The sequence below is a fragment of the Notolepis coatsorum genome (genome assembly GCF_963971535.1).
Source record: "Notolepis coatsorum genome assembly, chromosome: 6".
Classification (NCBI taxonomy): domain Eukaryota; kingdom Metazoa; phylum Chordata; class Actinopteri; order Aulopiformes; family Paralepididae; genus Notolepis; species Notolepis coatsorum.
In genome coordinates this window covers 75,701,754-75,711,957 of record NC_140170.1, presented here as the reverse complement: position 1 = coordinate 75,711,957, position 10,204 = coordinate 75,701,754, and positions in this window count along the sequence as shown.

The window sequence follows — 10,204 nt, the reverse complement described above, 5'->3', positions numbered from 1 at the left end:
TCGATATGTATCGCTCTGGTGGTCATGCATTTGAATACAATACCCCACCGCTTCTCGGTTCCTCTTCCTTTCTTTATATACAGCGGGCCGAAACAGTCCTTACCGGTGGAGTGAAAGGGCTTGTCGCCGAGTCGGAGGCGACAGGGAGGTAGGTCAGCCATCCGGGGTATACTGGGCTGCGCGCGCCACTTACGGCAGTCTAGACAGGTTCGCTGGAAGCGCCGCACTGCTTCTCTCCCTTGCAGTATCCAATAACGACGTCTGATCTCCGCGAAGACTCTCTCTGCCCCTGCGTGGTGCACATCTTCGTCGTATTTCTTTATGATCAGCTCTGTGACCTTATGTCGGCTGTTCAAGACTATCGGGTACTTAACGTCATCCGGTAGGTCTGGGGCTCTCCGCAGACGACCACCCACTCTGATGAGATTATGGGCGTCACTCTCGGGTGCCAGGTGGAGCAGTCTGCTGTCTGATGGGACGGGCTTGGCTCCCTGTAGACAGGCTAGCTCATCGGGGAACGAGTCTCTCTGGGCTCGTTGTAGTAGAAGAAGTTCTGCTTCTTCGTAGTCAGCTGCTGAAATGTCAGTTGTGGGCTGAACCTCTGGGTGGTGCCACAGAAATGTCTTTAGCTGCGCACTCTCTAGGGTGAGGCAATCGTCTAGAACCGGGTCTGTGGGGACGAGTGTGTGTGTCAACCCACAGAACATAGGTTTCTTGTTCTCTGCCTCCTCTTTACTCGCCTCCCGTGGGGTGGGTGTAGGCCACTCTTCTTCCGGGAGCTTGAGGAACTCTGGCCCGTCACTGTAGAGGTTGTGACGGGTGAGGTCATCCAGGGACATTCCCCGGGTGATGACGTCAGCTGGGTTGTGTTTGGTGTCCACATACCTCCAGCTGGTTACTTCTGTTAACTCTTGAATCTCGGTGACTCTGACTCCCACGAAGACCTTGTATCTGCACGAATCAGACCGGATCCATGTGAGTACGGTCGTGGAGTCTGACCACAAGATTGTTCTTTGCACCGGGATGGTGAGTTCACTTTGGATTAACGTGGCGAGCTGCGCTCCTGCTAGGGCTGCGCAGAGCTCTAGACGCGGGATAGATTGTTGCTTGCGTGGGGCTATTCTTGAGCGAGCCAGGATGAAAGCAGTATGTATTTCTCCTCCCTCCTCTCGGGCACGCAAGTAAGCCACCGAACCGTAGGCTACTTCGGAGGCGTCGCTGAATACGTGCAGGTCGATCTTGCATGTCTCTGGCCTCACTGTGGGTGGGAAGTAGCTGCGGCGTATATTAACACCTGGGAGTGAGCGGAGTTCCATCTCTCACTCTCTCCATGTGGATGCAAGGTGTTCGGGTATGGGATTGTCCCAGCCCTGGTCTTTGTCCCATAGCGCTCTTACAATCATCTTTGCCCTGGTGGTGTAAGGTAGAATACATCCCAACGGGTCATATTGTCTGGCGAGTGTTCTGTATACACTCCGTCTGGTGGTCGGTATTGCCGTCGACCTTCCCTGCTCCTTGATCAGGGGTTTGTGTCTATAATGGAGCGAGTCTGTTTTGAAGCGCCAGACTAGTCCTAGTGTCATTTCTTGGGCTTCTCCTGGGATGGTCGCCATCCAGGTGTCGCTGCTCGCGGCCTTGTCCTCGGGGGAGAGGCTGCGCAGTACTTGCGGGTCGCTGCTGGCCCACTGCCTGAGATCAAAGCCGCCTTTGATCAGGGAGGCGCGGAGCTTGAGTAGGAGAGCCTCGGCTTCTTCTGGCGTCGAGACGCTTTGTAAACAGTTGTCCACGTAGAAACTATTTGTCACACTTTGTTGGACCTCTTCATCTGCTGCTGGGTCTTCTGCGACGTGTTTTGTAGTGCAAACGTAGCACAGCATGGGCTGCATGTGGTTCCGAAAGGGAGGACTTCCCATTGATAGATGGCTGGGTGCTCATCTCCGATCCTCTCTCTCCATAGGAACCGCAGCAGGGGCTTGTCCTCCTCCACTAGTCTCACCTGCAGGAACATCCCTTTGATGTCACCGCTGATAGCCACCTTGTCCTGGCGGAAGCGTAGTAGCACGCCTAGTAGGGAGGGGCCGAGTGTTGGGCCGGCCAAGAGTTCTTTATTCAGATTTTGTAATCCGATCTGGTAGCTGCAGTTAAACACAATGCGATCCTTGCCGTTGTGGTGGACCTTGTGGTGCGGCACGTACCATGATTCGGTCGTCTGATCGGCCTCTTTAATGTCAATTTTCTTTATGTGTCCCGCTGTGATTAATTTGTTAATCTCAGCGCGGTACACAGCTTCTTGAGCGGGGTCTTTGGCTAGGCGCCGCTCTGTGTTCAATAGATACCGCTCCGTCGCCTCTTTTGTGGCGTGAAAGGTGGGCATTCCCTCTCGCCTCAGGAGTGGAGTTGCGTATCTCATCACTCCGTTGACGTCGACTCTCTTTGTCCCGTGCTCCAGGAGGGCTATAGCGTAGATATCTTCCTTAGAACGGATGTCTTTCTTTTCGTTCTTAAAGGGCATTGTCTCTAGTGTCCATAGCCTCTCGACATGCTGCAGGAGTGTGGTGTCTCCTTCTGTCACTCTGGAGTGGAGGCAGCTAGTGGCTGCTGTTCGGTTGAGAGACTTGGCGAGGGGGCCTTGTAATGTCCATCCTAGGCGGGTCTCGACTGCTGCAGGACAACCTCTGGGTCCTGTATGGACCCGGTCTATCGGGACTATGAGGTCTGCATGGTCGGAGCCTATCAGCAGGGTCGGGGTGGCACCGTCTATGAGCGGGATAGGGAGTTGACGCAGGTGCACATATTTCTCCATCAGCTTGGCGATGGGGTAGGTGTACTGCGATAGTCCTATTTCTTGGCTGGTGAAAGCATTAGTAATCCTGTACCGTCTCTCTGGCTGCCCGCTTGCTGCGATAGTGAAGGAGACATTCTCGCCCTTTATCGTCTTTAGATCTCTTCTTATTGTCCGAATAGTCATCTGGTTCTCGCTCCCCCGTAGCCCCAGCTGGGCCGCAGCGGACGCGAGGAGAAGGGTCTTCTCTGACCCGTCATCAAGGACGGCGTAAGTGTCCATGATCTTATCTTGGTAACTCAGTGTTACACGGACCACCTTTAAGAGCACCTGGGCGCCGCTGCTGCTAGCGGGGTCAGTGTACATAACACTTGCCTTTGTGCTGCTGGATGGTGCAGGCTTTCTTTTGTTACTGTCGTGTAGGACATCCAGATGGGCTCCGTCACACCGACTACACCTCTTCTTTAGGCGGCACTCGGCTGCCATGTGACTGCGCGCACATCGGTAACAGCGCCTGTTGGACTTTATCCAGTGACTCACTTCTTCAGCGGTCATCTTCTTGAACTGGTCACATTGTGACAACCAGTGTTCCTTCTCGCAGTACGGGCACACCATCTTCCACTTCCACTCTTTCATCGAGGGGGTACTGTGGTTCTTGCTGCTCGGTACTGATTCTGATTGGTGCATGACAGTCACCGATCTTCGGCCATCGTTTACTCTCCTAGGTCCCTCTCTGGAGCTTGGTGTGCTCCGCACGAACATGTCCAGCCGTAGGCTGCTGACTTCTCTCGCCAGGAAGTCGGCTAGGTCTAGGAGGGATGGCTCGGGACCGTTAGGATCACGGTGGTCTCTTTGCCGCCTGAAGCGCTCTTGTCGGGCGGGCGGCAGCTTCTCTAAAATCCTCTCGACGTTCGAGTTTGCGTATAGTTCGTGCATACCCTTTTCTCGTTGCGCCCCCAGCATCCCTACCAGGGACTGTACTTTTATAGGCAGGTCGTCTAGTGAGCGATTGTCTGTTGCTGGGGGTAGGCGGTCAATATGCCTTATCTCTTGTATTACGTAATCCCATATACGTCCATATCTTTGGTCTAGTGCTGCTAGAGCCGCGGTGTATGGGGTAGTAGAGGTGGCATAGGCCAGTGCTATGTTGTGCGCTCTGGGCACTTTCAGGTGCTTCAATAGGATCGCATACTTGTGGCGTTCATCAGCTACATCCACCATCATTGTCTCTAAGCACATCCGTAGCTCCGTGTACTGTGCTCGGTTCTCATGGGTGAAGTCTGGAAACGTCGGTGTGCCAATGTATGACGCCATGGATGGCTGGCACATCGGTGAGCGTTGGAAGAGAGGCCTCCTGGGCGAGTCTCTTCTTACGCCTCTCGGTGGGCTGGTACTGGCAGGGTACCATGGCCCGCTGGTCCAGGTGCTATTCCTCGGGACTGGTCGTGCGTCATGCTCACCCGTGAATCGAGTCGGGGGTCTGTAGCGCAGAGCCGCGGGGGTATAGCCTGGGCTGTACTGGACCTCCTGGTCCTGTGGAGTAATGTGCTGCTGTCGGGCTTGACTCTCCTCTTCTCCCTCTTCTTCCTCTGCCAGGTCTTCTAGATCCTGTAGTCGTCTATTTAGCCTCTCCGCGGTGTCCGCTGTTCCTTCCTTGTAGCTGGGTCTCACTTGGACCGGTCGGGGAAGGAGTTCGGAGGGGGGTGTGGGCTCTCTCTGGCGGTCGGGCTCAGGGTCGCTTAATCGGTTAGGGGAGGGTGCCCTTGACGTGTGTCTTGACGAGGCCCTGGAACCCCTTGTGGAGGGAGGGGGTGTTGCCCTGGTGATCAGCTGCTCCATTAGCTGCGCTTGTAGTCTGTCGCGCTCGGCTTCGCGCTTGGTGAGATCTGCTTCTCTTTGGGCACCGGCAGCGGCGCGCTGGGCGTCGGCCCGGTCTCTTGCCATATTCTCTTCCGTCTGAAGGCGTCTCAGCTCCAGACGTATGTGCTCTTCTTCGCTCCGTTGCTGTGCTTGGAGTCGATCGCGTTCACCCTGAAGTCGATCGCGTTCGGTAGAGGCTGCTAGGCTGGCGAAGAACGCCTGTGACAGCATCCTCTCCGCCTCGCTGGGGGAAGACGCTTGTTGAGGTGAGCCGCTCCTGGCAGTACCCGTTGGGGATGCGTTCCCCTGCGGGGAGTCCTGGAGCTCTATCTCCTCGGCGCTCTCCTCATCTTGTTCCGTACAGAGTTCCATCTCTGGAGGGTTGTCTTCCTCCCGGAGCTCTTGGGGGACTACTTCTTCGGTCTTGGCGGGGGGTAAAGTCGTGTCAGTTCCCTCCTGGTCCCCACCGTGAGCTTGGTCAGTTACATTAGAACCCACTAGGGCCTCTGTGGTCGGGGTATCCTGGTTGATAGGGTCGGACATAATTTTACTTTCTACTTTTACCGCGTTTACTGTTTGTAGAAGGCTAGGTAGTATACTGGCAGCGTAATCCTCTAAGTACTGAGGTGGCTGTCGTCTACGCTGCAGGCGTTCTACTTTAGGAGGACCGTTTCGTGGAGTGTTCATCATAGGCCATTTCAATATTAATACCACTATATTAATATTACACTAATTACCATCCGGCTCGAAGGACCAATTGTAACTGAGGGGTACAATTCCCTGACTGTATTGATAAGTATGGTATCATTAAACCACTACCGCTTTATGTACTTTAACTACTGGCCATACAGTACACAATATCTAAATATGATGAACACTTTCCCACCATGAAACCAGGTCCACACAAAGGTAATAATCAAATATTTAATATATAGCAAAAGGTACATATAATATTCACCATTACATTTATGATTTGAATGCTCTTGTAAGGCAAATGAGTACTCGTAGGCAAATCAACACTGAATGTCCAATCTCTGGTTACGCAGGAAGCAAGTATACAACCTGGCTCTTAGGGAATTATATCTATGGTCACTTAATGATTATAGCTGGATATACTGTAGGGGGTCCTGCCGGTTGTAAGCCAGTAGGGGGGGTAGGAGAGCCGTCGGCAGTATCCCGTCTGGTCAACGATTTCTAGGGAGACTTCACGTACAGAAGACAGTGCAGTAGAATCTTGATCCACAGATGAATACACCTTGGCTCTCTTGTAGGCTGTAGCTGTAGCTGTAGCTCCACAGTGAAGAAGAAGCGAGGCGACCTCAGTCTGGTCTGAGCGCCGTCTCACCTTGACTCCTTTCGGGGTGGATCCAACACTCACCGGTGTTGGCGATTATCCGCTCCACAAATCAAAGTACCAAAGCAAATATATATTCCATGCCGCATAGGGCTCAGCAGTCGTCGGGTAGGTAATCCAATGTACAGGTCCACTCGGTCCTCGCCTAGAACTCCTCGGATGAAAGCACCACGTGTGGTCTGCCCAACCTGATTAAGACTCTAGATAACACGAGGAAGCGATGGGGGTGCTGCTCACTTTAGAACTCTAACCGCACGATGCACCATACATAATAGACTATTATTACTTAATAGAAATACGGTGCCAAACTCTGGCAATTCAGCTATTAATTCGCACGAGGTCTCACTGCTATTCTAAGGCCAAACAGGCCATACTACACCGCACGCGGTATCGTGGGGTGAGGCTTCACGTTCTGTTACTTAGTTGGGTAGAAGGGTAAAGGACTAAGGGATAAGAGGAATTCTACATTTACTTGCGCCCTATTTATATGCACGGTGAACAAATAGTGCCACTCTGCTTTCGGTAGCCGTATTCCTGCGCGGAGCCGGGGCTAGTAAGGGCATGTCTCGTCGGTACCTTTGAACTTGAACGCCAGGGGCTGGTCCCTGGCGCCTGGTCCTTTTGTCCAATAAGAGAATGAACTATTATGGGCTGTAGTTATCACAACAATAATAATAATAATAATAATAATAATAATAATAATAATAATAATAATAATAATAATAATAATAATAATAATAATAATAATAATAATAATAATAATAATAATAATAATAATAATGCATTTGATTTATAAGGCGCCTTTCAGGACACTAAAAAAAAAGTCCACAAATCGGTGAATGAAAAAATTATAGGATCAAATGAAAACTACTTACTAAAAATGGATGTTTAAAAGTACTAAAAACCAACAAAAAATACCAAACACTAACAAACATTCAGCACAGACAATGGGAATGCTGACATAAAAAAAAGTAAACAATTTTATTTTTATTTTTTTTAGATCCGGGGCTAGGAGAAAAACATCCGGGGCCAAAGCCCCGGAAGCCCAGGGCTAACGACGCCACTGTGCTTAGGGGGGCCATGTCGTTTAGTATTGTTGAAAATTTGGTTTTGAAACCAAGCCATGTTTCTTCAACCAGTGTACTTGTTGGGGGACCCTGATGTAAACAAGACGAAAGTATTTCTCTGGTCTGCATCCCCCCCCCCCCCCTTTTTTTTTTCTTTTTTTTTTATCTTTTTCCCCCTCCATTTTCCTCCGATTTTCTCCCATCCCAATGTTAGTCGTTATGCCAATTCCCAATCCCCTTCCTGGTCGCTGCGCACTTACCCCCCACAGTCAGATCATCTGGGAGAGTGGAGGCTATCACGTGCTTCCTCCGACACACGTCCAGCCAATCAACCGCTTCTTTTCACCTGGCAGCGCGGATATTCTCCGAGAGGGCGTAGCGTGTGGAAGGATCACACTATCCCACTCAGGTCCCATCCACGCTTAGGAGTCGCTGTTTACAACGACCCGGACCCACCCCGCCAGCTTCTCCCACCCTCTAATACTGCCAATTGTATTAGTGTGAACGGCCAGCCAAGCTGGTGACAACCCCGGAGCTGTGAGCTGGATTCGAACAGGCGAATCCAGCTTACAGCTCCGGGGTTGGTGACGGACGCAATCTCCGCTACGCCACCTAACCGCTCGGTCTGCATCCCCTTAACAATTGTGTGTATTGAGCTGTACTGTATTGTACCCATTCTGCAATCTGTTAATACAATTTTCAATCAATCAATCAATCAATACCATTGAGCTCGTCTGACCAGTCCAGGCTCTCCAGTTCAAGGTTAAAGGCCTCGCTAGAGTAGGTTTTGAGGTCTTATCTCTAGATGTGACTGTTTTGTGACAGCCGGCCTTTTGTTTTAGCTTTTTGCGGGTACAGAATATCATATAATGATCACTTAACCCGCATGCTATAACCCCTTTATTGGAGATCTTGGACTTGTCAGAGGTCAGGATGAGGTCAATGGTAGTCTGAGTTGATTCACATACACATGTGGGTTGGGTGATCAGCTGGCTGAGGCTGTGCAAATCACAAAACCTATTGAAGGATTTGAAGACGGGTGCATCTTTTTGTTGCATATCTGTGTTCCAATCCCCAATAAGAATCGTTTCTGCATCCTCAGCTCCAGCTAAGCACACATCCAGCCTATCATAAAAGCCATTTTGATCTGGCAGTCTGTAAATTGTGCCGACTAGAACAGATTTAGCCCTTTCAAATAGAATTTCCACCCATACAGTTTAAATTGCCTCATGATATAGGTTTTGATTGATTGATTGAAAACTTTATTAACAGATTGCAGAATGGGTACAGTACAGTACAGCTCAATAAATACAATTGTTAAGGGGATGCAGACCAGAGAAAGACTTTCGTCTTGTTTACATCAGGGTCCCCCATTTTCAACATATATGACATTTACATTTACATTTAGTCATTTAGCTGACGCTTTTATCCAAAGCGACTTACAAGTTCTGTACGACAAGCCATCAGGAAGGGCACAACTCTATCAGCTGAGTAACAATGTTCATCAAAGTGTTGAGTGCTACAGTGTAGGTTAGTTTATTAGGACAAGTGCATGACAGTATGGTTAGTTAGGGTTAGTTTTATTTTTTTTATTTTTGACACACACGACATACAGATAGACAGTACTGCTACATCTATACATTTATGACATACCAGATTTGCAAATACAGTACTGTTTGTGATACAAAAAGTGTCCAGAAAAGAGTGTATATGCATTTGACGTAGAAACTGTACATTGGAGGAGGTTGGGTAGGTGGGGTGGGGTTGGGTAGGGGGTGGGGGACACACACTGTACACTGTACATTGGAATACTGACAAAGCCATACTTGGTCATTTACTGTACAACTGGGTTAGGACATTTGTGGGGGCCAGTTTCGAATTGCAGTTTCCCGTAGGTGTTCTTTGAGAGTGTTTTTGAAAGTGGGTAGTGATTCACATTCTAGCTTTGGGTAGGGCGTTCCACATTGATGTGGCATAATTGCGAAACGTGTTTAGTCCCTTGTTTGAGCCGAATCTGGGTTTAACATGATTTGTGGAGCTCCCTCTGGTGTTGTGATCGTGGTATTCACTGACCTTTGGACATGGGTACCTTGGTCATGTAGTGTATCTTGTAGACCAGGCCCATTGCAAGTTGCTGTACTCTGTCGTCTACTCTAAGCCATCCTAGGTGGGTTCTAGGAGTCAGGTCAAGCAGTAGTCTGACTAGTTTGTTTTGAGATGTTTGTAATTTGGTTTTTAGTGCCTTTGAGGTGCAAGCATAGTCGTAGTACCCTTGAATGAGTGCTCCTGCCAGAGTCTTCAGGGTATTCTTGTTTACCAGAGAGGAGATCCGGTACAAGAATCGAGTTAGTTGGTTGACTTTTTTTTATTACATTGGATGCCATTTTGTCACAGGAAAGATTAGCCTCTAGGATGGAACCCAGGTAGGTAATTTCATCTTTCCTTGTGACAATATTGTCACCCACTGTAACTGAGAAGCCGTCGATCTTGCCGAGTTTGTTATTTGAACCGAAGAGAATGGACTCTGTCAGGTCAGTACGGTTAATGAATTTGGTGTCCTTATGAGCTTTGAGGGGATGATACAGGGTGGGGGGTTATGTAGTGTAGTTGTGTGTGTGTGTGTGTGTGTGTGTGTGTGTGTGTGTGTGTGTGTGTGTGTGTGTGTGTGTGTGTGTGTGTGTGTGTGTGTGTGTGTGTGTGTGTGTGTGTGTGTGTGTGTGTGTGTGTGTGTGTGTGTGTGTGTGTGTGTGTGTGTGTGTGTGTGTGTGTGTGTGTGTGTGTGTGTGTGTGTGTGTGTGTGTGTGTGTGTGTGCGTGCGTGCGTGCGTGCGTGCGTGCGTGCGTGCGTGTATGTATGACTTTGTATGTATGTATGTATGTATGTATGTATGTATGTATGTATGTATGTATGTATGTATGTATGTATGTATCTATGTATGTATGTATGTATGTATGTATGTATGTATGTATGTATGTATGTATGTATGTATGTATGTATGTATGTATGTATGTATGTATGTATGTATATGTATGGTCATTTAAAAAATCATATTCTCAAAAGAAGTTGCCATATTCCAGTAGATGGCTGTAATGCAACATTTATGGATGCCAATCGCCTAAACAAAACAGAAGAAGAAGAAGA